Source organism: Monodelphis domestica, chromosome 3, assembly GCF_027887165.1.
Source record: "Monodelphis domestica isolate mMonDom1 chromosome 3, mMonDom1.pri, whole genome shotgun sequence".
Lineage (NCBI taxonomy): Eukaryota > Metazoa > Chordata > Mammalia > Didelphimorphia > Didelphidae > Monodelphis > Monodelphis domestica.
Window position 1 is genome coordinate 451306437 of NC_077229.1, and position 10569 is coordinate 451317005.

The following is a 10569-nucleotide window of genomic DNA, read 5'->3' on the forward strand; positions in this document are numbered from 1 at the left end:
AGCCACAGTGTCTGGCACTTAAGAAATGCTTATTCCCTCTACCACCACCAACCACCTGCTTTGGAGACTTTAGAAGATTTAAAATCTTATTGATTCATTATTTTTCAACCTTTGATGGATCTCTGCATTATTTGAAGTATTCTATTGCTACACAACACAGATAACCAAATGCTAGATAACTCATTCATGACCTGCCCTGCAAAAGTCTCAACCATGTTTGTTGAGTGACTTTGATGGGTTCAAGAAAGGGATTAGCAAATGTAATGAACTTCCTTACTAGTAGCAATGCAACGACCCAGGACAATTCAGAGGAATTTATGAGAATGAACACTATCTATATTCAGAGAAAGAACTGTGAGAGTAGAAATGCAGAACAAAAACATGATTGATCATGTGGTTTGATGGGGATATGATTAGGGATTTTTACTTTAAATAATCACTCTATTGTAAATATTAATATAGAAATAGGTTTTGAACAACGATAATTGTATAACAGTGGAACTATTCGTCAGCTCAGGAAGGGGAGAGGAAAGAGGGAAAGAATAAGAATTGTGTAACCATGGAAAAATACTCTTAATTAATTAAATAATTACTTTAAAAAAGGGATTAGGCATAATCCTGCAATCTATAGAAACTTTGGGAAAGAATATTAAAGTTCAGGAAGCACCGGTTAAAAGTGCCTGATTCCTGCAATACTTTTTGTTCTCTCCTCTAACACTGGTGGCAGCTGTGGCCCTTTAGTATGATTAATATTACTCTTATTAATGAGCACCAGGCAACAAAAAGGTCAACAATCTGTTTCTCAATTTTATTTTAAATAATGATAGATAGATTGAAACAAAAAAGTCAATATGTTTTTATTCGATTCCATCAAAATATAATTACAATGTGGAAATAATGGGTACAGAGAAATAGGGTCAGAATAACCAGTTTAATAAATAAGGAAACTGAGACTATATAGAAATGAATTATACTTTTTACATAGTCTCCTATATAACCAACCTCTTTATATATAAACTTGTATAATACTCTTATCAGATTTTCAGGTTACTTGCTATTGAGGAAAATTGAGGGGATCAGAATAGCAAGTGGTTAATGGTGGAAAATGAGCAAACCACCTTAACTCCATGCTTGTGACAATTCTAGAGCTAGTTTAGTTTCTATTAAATTATGGGTCTAGTTCCAAATTATGTCTTGTGAGAAAAGTTTGTTCAATTATGGAATAGGGAGAAAACCTTGTTGCAGTATTGTTTAAAACTAGTCCTGCATGACTGAACTAAAATCACCCTTGGCTGCTGTTTAGAGACCCTTAAACAAAGACTTAAGTTATGTGGACCAGAAATGCTAAGATTGATAAAAGGAATTTTCTCATAATTGTACATCTCAAGCAACTCACAAGTCTTATCTGAAAACTGAAAACCCCATACTAATCAATTGGGCATTTTCCCCATGTTCCTTTGATTCTTTACAGAAACTTGTGGGGAATGAGACATCTCCTTTTCAGAATTCAGGAAATTGCACCTGTTCATTCTCCCCTCCCAATTTGGAATGTGCCTATTCTTTCTTCCAAATAGAAATTACCTAATGTACTCTTTCCTTTTGATTAATTGTTTTTAATGTAAAAGTCTGTCTCTCCTCAAGTATTTGGGGTCTAGTCTTAAGCTACGTCTGAGAAAGGAGCCAGGTCCTGCTTTGCTGAGTAATTGCCATGCACTGCTTAATAAACCTATAACGTTCAGAAGATTGAACCTATATTTCTTCAGTCATTTCATTTTTCATCTGCCAGATTGTCTCCTTCCTTAGGCTACATGCTTGACTCAGAAAGCTCTTTCAACACCTATTGTAAACCTCAAAATTTCTTATTCTTATAAATGTTGGAAATTTCACCATTGGGAAATTTCACACTTGAAAAATTTCCTATTGATAGTGGGTCTTGACTATTGGAATGTGAACCCCATTGGCATGGGAGGTTCCTTCTCCTACCTTCTTAAGATTACTTTAGGACAGAAACCTTTTGCTGAACAATGGAAAGGACTTTGACCTATGCTTAAGCATAGAACAGGAATTTCTTTGAGTCATGATTGATTTTAGAATTGATACAATGGAGATACTTGGAATCAATCTCCACCCTATTCAGTCCTAACAGGATTGAGTAAGGGCTGCAGCCTAGATCAAAATTTAATTATTCCAATCTCTACCCTACTCAGGTTAACAGGATTTAGAAAGGGCTGTAGCAAAGGATCAAAGATTTAATTATTTGAAAATATGACCTTCAACAGACATGTGCAAAGCCAGACCTCTGGGCGGTCCTGGGTTAAGCTAGAGCCTCCATTGGCACAGGGAAATTGATGAACAGTGATTGGTAGATGGGAGAACTGAGAGGAGGAACTTGGATGGTTTCCTTAAAGATAGGAGGGTCTGAAGACTTGAGGTGAGGGTTGAGAGGTTGGTCGGGAGTGGTGGCAAGGTGCTCTGAGAAGCTTGCTCTGAAGGAAGCTGAAGGTGGGGGCCCCGGAGACTGTTTCTCCATTTTGGTCACGTGAGTAATAGGGACTGATCTCTTTTCTTTGCCCCAGCTATCTAAGGGCTTGGGCCTTTTGGCCCAGCCTAAACAGAAGGGGTATTTAAGCCCTATTCCCTTCTCTCCCTTTTCTCTCTCTCTATCTCTAATTACTTCCTCCTATTGTAATTAACTCCATAAAAGATTGACTGCTGACTTGAGTTTTCATTTAGGAATTACATAGCTGAATTCCTTGACGACCTTAAATTAATATATATCAGTCTTTTAAAGTGATTTCCTTGTCACAATATGTTTAAATGACAGCCAGGAACCACAGCCAATTCCCTTCTCAGTTTTTTTTTCTTCTGTTAACTGAACAATAACCCTACGAATCACTAATCAGATAACAAACTGGAAATTTCCTTTTGTGGATACTTATTAAAAATCGTCCTTTTAGTTTCTCTAGAAATACTAATATCATTTACTTTCTTCATATCTGAAAAGGATAGGGACTCAATATAAGGGCAATCTCCTCTTCCCTCCATCCCATGAAGGGAGTAGACAGAATCCTTTTTCTGAGAAGTACACTCTTCCATTCAAAGGGAGACATTCAAGCTGCTTCTGAATTCAACATAGGAATCCTCCACATGAGTGATCCACAAAGAAGAGGACAGAGAAAAAAACTGCTCAATTCTGTAATATCAACCAAAGGTTAGTTACTTTAAAAATTTTGTCCTTCTTGTTCCAAGATTTCTATAAATGTTAACTGAAATTGTCTTAGGACAATCTGTCAATAGGCACAGAGGACTATGCCAATTTGGACCTCTTCCTTCAAGTTAGTAATGGTCTGGTTGGAGAATGTTCTATTAAATAAATGTTTCTGGCAGACTAGTTTCTAAACACAGACCACTGTTAGTTTTGGGGGCAGCTAGGTGGCACAATGGATAGAGTTCCAGGCCTGAAGGCAAGAAAATTCATTTTCCTGAGTTCAAAGGTGGCTTCAGATCATGTGACCCTGGACAAGTCACTTAACCCTATTTGCCTCAGTTTCCTCATCTGTAAAAGGAGTTGGAAAAGTAACTAGCAAACCTCTCTAGTATCACTACCAAGAAAATCCCCAACAGGGTCACAAAGAGTTGGACACAACTGAAATGACGGAACAACAAATACCAGTATTTAATCTTTTTCAATGAAACTCTCCTCGGGAGTGAAAAAACCAGCTCTGATATGTAGTGCTGCCTAAGCCTGTATATCTCTTTTTTCCTTTTGGAATACAAATAAATCTCACTGCTCATCCTACTTGGAAGAGTAGGATACCCTATGAATCTGAATAGCTTATATCCCTTCACATGGCATCTCTGATCATTCTAGTGAAAAGTCAAATCTTCTCCCATCCTGTTAACACTGGTGTAAACTACTCATGTATCACTTAAAGCACAAACACTACAAGAGTGTATAAATGTTTTATCTGTCCTACTAAATTGGATGGTCTTAATCAATGATAACAACTTATTTTATACTTCTTTGTACTCCCTATGAGGTCTGTGGGGCAAGCAGTACCATCTTCTACACACATTTGATGCATGAAGAGACTCAAAGAGATGAAATGACTTGTCCGAATGCTAGAAACAATCAAACTAAGTCTTCAAATTCCAAGTCCAACCACTTTCCTGAAACTTTACAATACTCTCAAGATAGCTTAAGAGTCAATTAACTTAATTTAAGTATTTACAGTAGTTGTATGAATAAGACCATTTCTGAGAGGTCATATAGGAAAAAAATCAGAGGCAGGAAAGACCACAGTACTTGGAAATGCAGTGAAAGGAATCAGAAGACCAAAATCCCGCCTCTGCCACTTACTGTGTGACTTTTGAGAAGTCTCCTAAACTTAAATGTTTATAATACTAATTATGCTCTTTTCATGGATGAGGAAATGAAGGCATAAAGAAGTATTGCAACTTTCTCAGTCAGTGTAAGTAGGTGGAAAACATCAGAATTTGTAACCTCAAAGTTATATGTACAAAACTTCACGTTATGCCTATTCTAAATGTTAGGTCATTAAAAACCTTTGCTTTCCAAATTGTTTGCCCTAGGCCTGATTTCTCATCTTCTAAGACTGGATGATACTTAAGGTCCCTCCCAGCTCTAAATCTATGATGTTAAAACTTTGCCCCTCTTCTTATTTATGTAATCTTGGATTTAACCCATTCTGAGCATGCTTTATTATCAGAAAAAAAGGGAAATTATATTACCTGCTCCATGTGTTTATTGTCAATCAATTAAGAATATATATATGAGGGGGCAGCTGGGTAGCTCAGTGGATTGAGAGCTAGCCCTAGAGACGGGAGGTCCTAGGTTCAAATCTGGCCTCAGACACTTCCCAGCTGTGTGACCCTGGGCAAGTCACTTAACCCCCATTGCCTAGCCCTTACCACTCTTCTGCCTTGGAGCCAATACACAGTATTGACTCCAAGATGGAAGGTAAGGGTTTTAAATTAAAAAAAAAAAAGAATATATATGTGAAAGCAATCTGTAATGTATAAAGAACTATTCAAATATAAAACATTATTGTAAATATCTTTCAGCTCAAAAATTCTATGATTTAATAAAATAGCATTTCAGTCAATTGTCCAATCAGTTAAAGGGAAAAAAACCCCTAACTTAAAGTACACTGATTTTTTAAAAAACAGGTTCTAAATTCTTTAAATGGCCAACTGTAAACATTCTCTTCAGTTTTCTCTAGCTAACTGCTAAAATTTTCAAGGGTACTCATTAGTCTCATGAAGAAAAAACAACTTAGATCAAAGAACTCATGCTAGATTATTTCCAATAAAGATTCTGAATGTTGTAACTATATTTGCTGTCAGCAACTATTATAATAATCTGTTGATTCTGATGCTTTAGTCATGAATATCCCACTGGGTTGGAGCCTAAGGCAACTCCAAAAAATTCACTTTGATCCAAAGAACTCCAAGGTTCCACCAACATCTGTGTTCTTATTAAAAATGCTTATTCTAGGCTAAACTCCAATGCCTTCCATAAATCTGGTTGAATTTCTCAAATTGATATTAAAGCTAACAGAAATAAAATATAAATACATTTTGGTAGGGGGAAAAAGGTTAAAGCATTATGCATTTAGCCACCTTCAAACAACATAAAATGAGATATGCTTGAAAAACAGAAGAAAATGGTTTATGTATATACACTGAAAAATAGCTTCATTTTGTGTATAATTATGTACCTGATCAGTTGTAATCTCTCTCCCCTAAAGAAACTTGTCCTTAACTAATTAATCTTATAGAGTTGCCTGGAGCACCAGTAATAAACCTAGGATGTGGCAGAGGCAGGACCAGAATTGAGATCTTCTGCCTTCCAAAGACAGTCCCCTCTATAACAAATATATCAAACTGACTCACAAAAAAATAAAGTCTATGAAAAATGAAAAATATAAAATAAAATTGGAGTGACTTAAAAACCCCCATTACATCTCTGTCAATTTTCAACTTACTGTCACCCACAGTATCTTATTTTCAAATTTTAAACACGCCAGATTTGGGGGAAAAAAGGGTACTATTGAGGTTAGCCTGGGCAAAAAATAAGAGTTTCATCTCCAGCTCAGTTAATACCAGATAAATATCCCCAAAGCTTAGAATTGGACTGGTCTCTAAGGATTAAGGGAGTAAATTTATAAGGTCTTTAATAGAAGTTCAAAAGGTACATTCCCTTTTTCTACTAGGAGATTTAGCCTCCCTGACACCCTCCCCACCTAAATATTCAAATAATTCATAAATTGACTCGCATTGAAATACCCATTTTGATATAATTTCCTACATTCCTAAAGGCATATCCATCTTTCTTCCTAAATGTAGTAATTAGAGAATGCTTAACATTTCATCCAAAAAAACCAAAACAAACCACTCTCTCCATTCTTCAACTCTGGCCTGGCCTAATGCAGTAACTTCAAAATCAACCTCCTTGATTCCAGGCAGTCTAAGCCCTATAATCCAACCACCATACAGATTAATGCAGAAGTGATATTCCTAAAGCACAGGTCTATAACCATGTCATTCTCCAAGAAGCTCCAGTAGTGCCTGTTGCCTTTGGAATCAAATACAAGCTCGTATATACCTTCACAACCTGGCTTCAACCTATCTTTCTGGATCCTTATACATCACTCTGTCTTGCATTTCACTATGATCCAGTCAAACTGAACTTCTTGATGTTCCTCACACAAAAGGTTCCACCTCCTACGTCTGTGTTTTTATATTTAAAGGATATCCATCCTTGGAAAGCATTTCCTGCTCACCTCTGCTCTTAGCACTCCTAGTTTTGTTTAGACTTGAGATGCTCAAATGCAATATTTTATATGCTCTCCCAGTTGCTAGTGCCTACCCCACTCCCACTGCGTTTTATTTGTCTGGTTATGTGTATGTGTGTATATATAGATACACATATGTGTATAGTACATGTTGTCTTCCCTACAGAATGCCAGATGTTTCATTTTTTTGTCTTTGAACAAGCTCCCAGGCTGAGATCTGGTACTGTAGTAGGAACATATTAAGCATTTATTAAATGCTTGTTGATTAAAGTAAAAAAAAAATCCCATATGAATGAAAAGATTTGTCAAATACACAAGTATCAATATTCTTTATATGACCATGGAATTTTCATCTTAACTTTCCAAGTACTTTGCCACTGTTTCTTTTATTATGTACCATCTAGGCACAATAAAATGTTAGTTCTTATTCAAAGCAAAACAAACAAAAAAACAGTACTCAGAAGAAATCCATACTACATCAGGTTGGCATTCTGTAGAAGGAGGGGTTGCAGAAAATGCCAGCAGAAAAGCAAACAAGGAATAATAACTGAATACAAGTACCAAACTACAAAAACTTTATTTCAAATTATTCATCCCCTAAGACTTTTCTGGAGAGATTAAAACAATGATTCAATCATCTTTCAAGTTAAAGTATCATCCAATTGCAATGGTCTTTAATATGTTCCTTAAAAATCACTTATTTGTACCCATGGCTACTATGTAATGTACAAGGAGAAGCCACAACAAATTTCAACAAAGAAAATAAGCCAAGAAGGATGCAGTAGTGTCAAAAGCTGAATAAACCCGTAAAAAGGTAGCTAAAAAAAGCTAGTGAACTAATAATAGAGGATAGGGAGACTTAAAAGTAGGGGCTTTGGCTTAGACTAAAGGACCCTTCAACTCAATATTCTATATTTTTATTTTAAGGATACCTTACTTCCAAAAAAAGTCAAAACAACATTTTTATCAGTGACATTCAACACATTTTAAATATGTGCCAGTCAAGTTGCTAAACAAACTCTAGGGATACAAAGAAAGTCATTATCCCTATAGTTAAGGAACAAATATTTTAACTGAGACAACTTGCAAATAATTATGTATATACAAGATATACACAGGGTAAACATAAAAGGTAAGCTCTGAGAGAAAGGGAAGGGAGAAAAAACTGGGAAACTTGACCTATCATGGAGATGGGATTACAGCAGTTTTGAAGAGAACTAATAGGTAGAGGGGATGAGGGAGGGTAAGCATTCCAGCAGTCAGTTAGTGAATGCAAAGGCACAATGACAGGAATTTCAAAGGAAGCCTCTAATAGCTGGATGGTTGAGTTTGTAGGGGGGAAACCAAATACTATTTAAATAACAAAAAAGATGTTTTATCCTTGATTCCTGAACATTAAAGGGACCCAATTGGAGTTTGCTGAGGGGGTTAGGGAAGGAGTGGAGAATTGACCTACCTAGTAGCCATGAAGAAAATCTCCCAGGCATCTGATTGGAGAATAGACAGAAGGGGAGAGACTAGAGGCAGGGAAACCAGTTAGAAAGCTATTAAGTAGGGAGGTAACGAGCCATCACTATGGTGATGGCTTTCTTAATGTGAAGAAGGGGACAAATAGGAGGACCAGTAGGGAAGGTAGTAGAAAGGACAAGATTTGGCAACAAATTGAATTATGCAGAGTGAGAGGATGACAGAGAGGTTTTGAGCCTGGGAGATGAAATGTTTGTGCCTTCAACAATAAAAGGAAAAGTGCAAGGAGAGGTTTGGAAGAGAAAATATTGAGCTCAATTTTGGAAGTGCTTATTTTTAGGGGAACAAATTTATCAAGTATTTTTTTCTCCTTAACAGGATCCACCTTTCTACTACAACGGGAAGACACTCCCTGCCATGAAATTGCTTTGCAACTCCACCCAATCCTACTCCTCAGGGAGAGGGAAGAGACATCCATCCCTTATCTTTGTCACCTAACCGGAGCTTAGTAAATGTTTGCAGAATGCAACTGAATCCATCTCCTCATCCTCCCTTTCACTTCCAACCCATCTTTAAAAGTCTTTGTTTCCTCCATTGGTCCTTGTACTGGTGGACTGTTTCTTTCTTTGTGCTTGTATTTCCCTCTTTCTTTCACCCTCATCCCCAACTCCCAGCGACTTAGCACAGCACCTGCTGTACAGGAGGCGCTTAATAAACACTTGCTGATTGACCGACAGATCTCTCCATCTAAGTCTAGTTCTCCCAGCGATTTAATTCTGTCTGGTCCACAAGAGATTCCTAACAATGACCTGGGATCGTTGGTTCCATCTCTCTGGCTAAGTCTATTTTTCCAGGGCCTTGCACAGTGCTTGGCACACAGTAGGCGATTAATAGTTGCTGATTGATTCCTCCATCTCTCCGGCTAAATCTAGACTTTCCAATGACTTAGCCGATAGCCCGGCAGATAGTAGGCAATTATGAAATACTTGCTGATTGATTTCTCTATCTCAGACTAAGTCCAGCTCCCTCTGAGACTTAGCCCAGTGCCTGACACATAGTAAGCGCTCAATATTTGCAGGACTGGGTCCTCCCCTTTCCTCCCATCTTTTGCCTGCCCTGGCACTCCCTTCTTTCTCCCTGACTGGCTTTTTATTTCCTCCCAAACCTCGTCCGTGTATACGGTCGCCTTCGTGTCCGGACCCTGGGCTGTCCGGACACCTGGCTGCAGGTGGGGGGGCTCCAGCGGACACTGGCTGGACCGCGCCCGCCCTGCTCGTCCAGGGCCGGCCTGGTCCTGGTGCCCCTGCCCGCCCTTGCCCCTGCCCCAGACCACGGCTCCCTGGGGCCTAGTCAAGGGCACTGGCCGCCCACTTCCTCCGCCCGCCGGCAGCACGGGCCAGGCTGGGCGCCCGCTGGCCCCTCCCTGGCCCTCGACTGCTGCTCTGACCCCGCACGGGACACTCACCCAGGAGTGACCGGAGACTCGGACCGGACACGAAGCGCTGCCGAAAGACAAGTGAACGGCGACTCCTCCTCAGCCACCAGCTTTATAGCTCGCCGGCTTCTCCCAACTCCCTCATAACTAAGAGTCGGTGGGAAGGCGGAGCAGAGGCGCCAGCTGCCAATCGCGGCCCGCACAGCCGTCTGGCGGCTCCCGCCTCCCCTTCCCGCTCTCGCCAATCAGAGAAGGGGAGAGGAGGTGTGGCCTCACCCGGGCTTCCCCCTTCGGTAGGTCCAGGATGGGGTAGGATAGGGCAGCAGAGGAAGTGGGGTGAGGGAGTGACGTCGTGTGGCCCGAGAGCAAGCCTGCCAATAGAACTCGGCGAGAGGCTGAGAGCGCCAACGGGAGCGAAGGGAGAGGGCCTTCTGGCCAATAGGAGGGCGGCGAGAGGCTTTGGAGGCCAATGGCAACTATGCGTCCCACCGCTGGGGAGAGATAGTGAGGGTGGAGGGGGCGGGTCCTGTCCCCGCCAGGGAGTCTGGCAGGTTGCTAAGCAACTGGAGCTGGCTTCTCCCTCTTGATTGATGAAACCTTGACTACTTAGAATAAATTCTCGATATTTTTCTGGTGCCCAAAGCTGGGGAAAAACGGCCCCAAAACCTACCACAGCAGTGTTTTTCTGCTTATTACCTTCACCCTAATTCAGACCTCTCTTCTAGGAGGGTTTCTGGTCTGTACATATAAAAAGAGCTAAGTGGCAGCCGTTGGGGGGCTGTGATTCAGTGATGGAGGAACTCTTGAGCCCCTTTGTTGAAGCAGAAATGTGCCCAGAGTTCCTGTACT

General features: G+C 39.9%; 1 protein-coding gene across 2 annotated transcripts in view; it reads right to left on the reverse strand.

The window, feature by feature from the left end:
• The window catches only part of HMGCS1 (3-hydroxy-3-methylglutaryl-CoA synthase 1), a 30739-nt gene extending 20813 nt beyond the window's left edge, over positions 1 to 9926 (reverse strand). The window contains exon 1 of one of the 2 annotated variants that reach the window (XM_007487404.3): positions 9751 to 9926. The gene's annotated coding sequence lies outside the window, so the exon portion shown is untranslated. The remainder of the gene's footprint in view (positions 1 to 9750) is intronic. The other variant, XM_007487403.3, reaches the window with a different exon arrangement.
• Between the last annotated feature and the right edge of the window lie 643 nt (positions 9927 to 10569).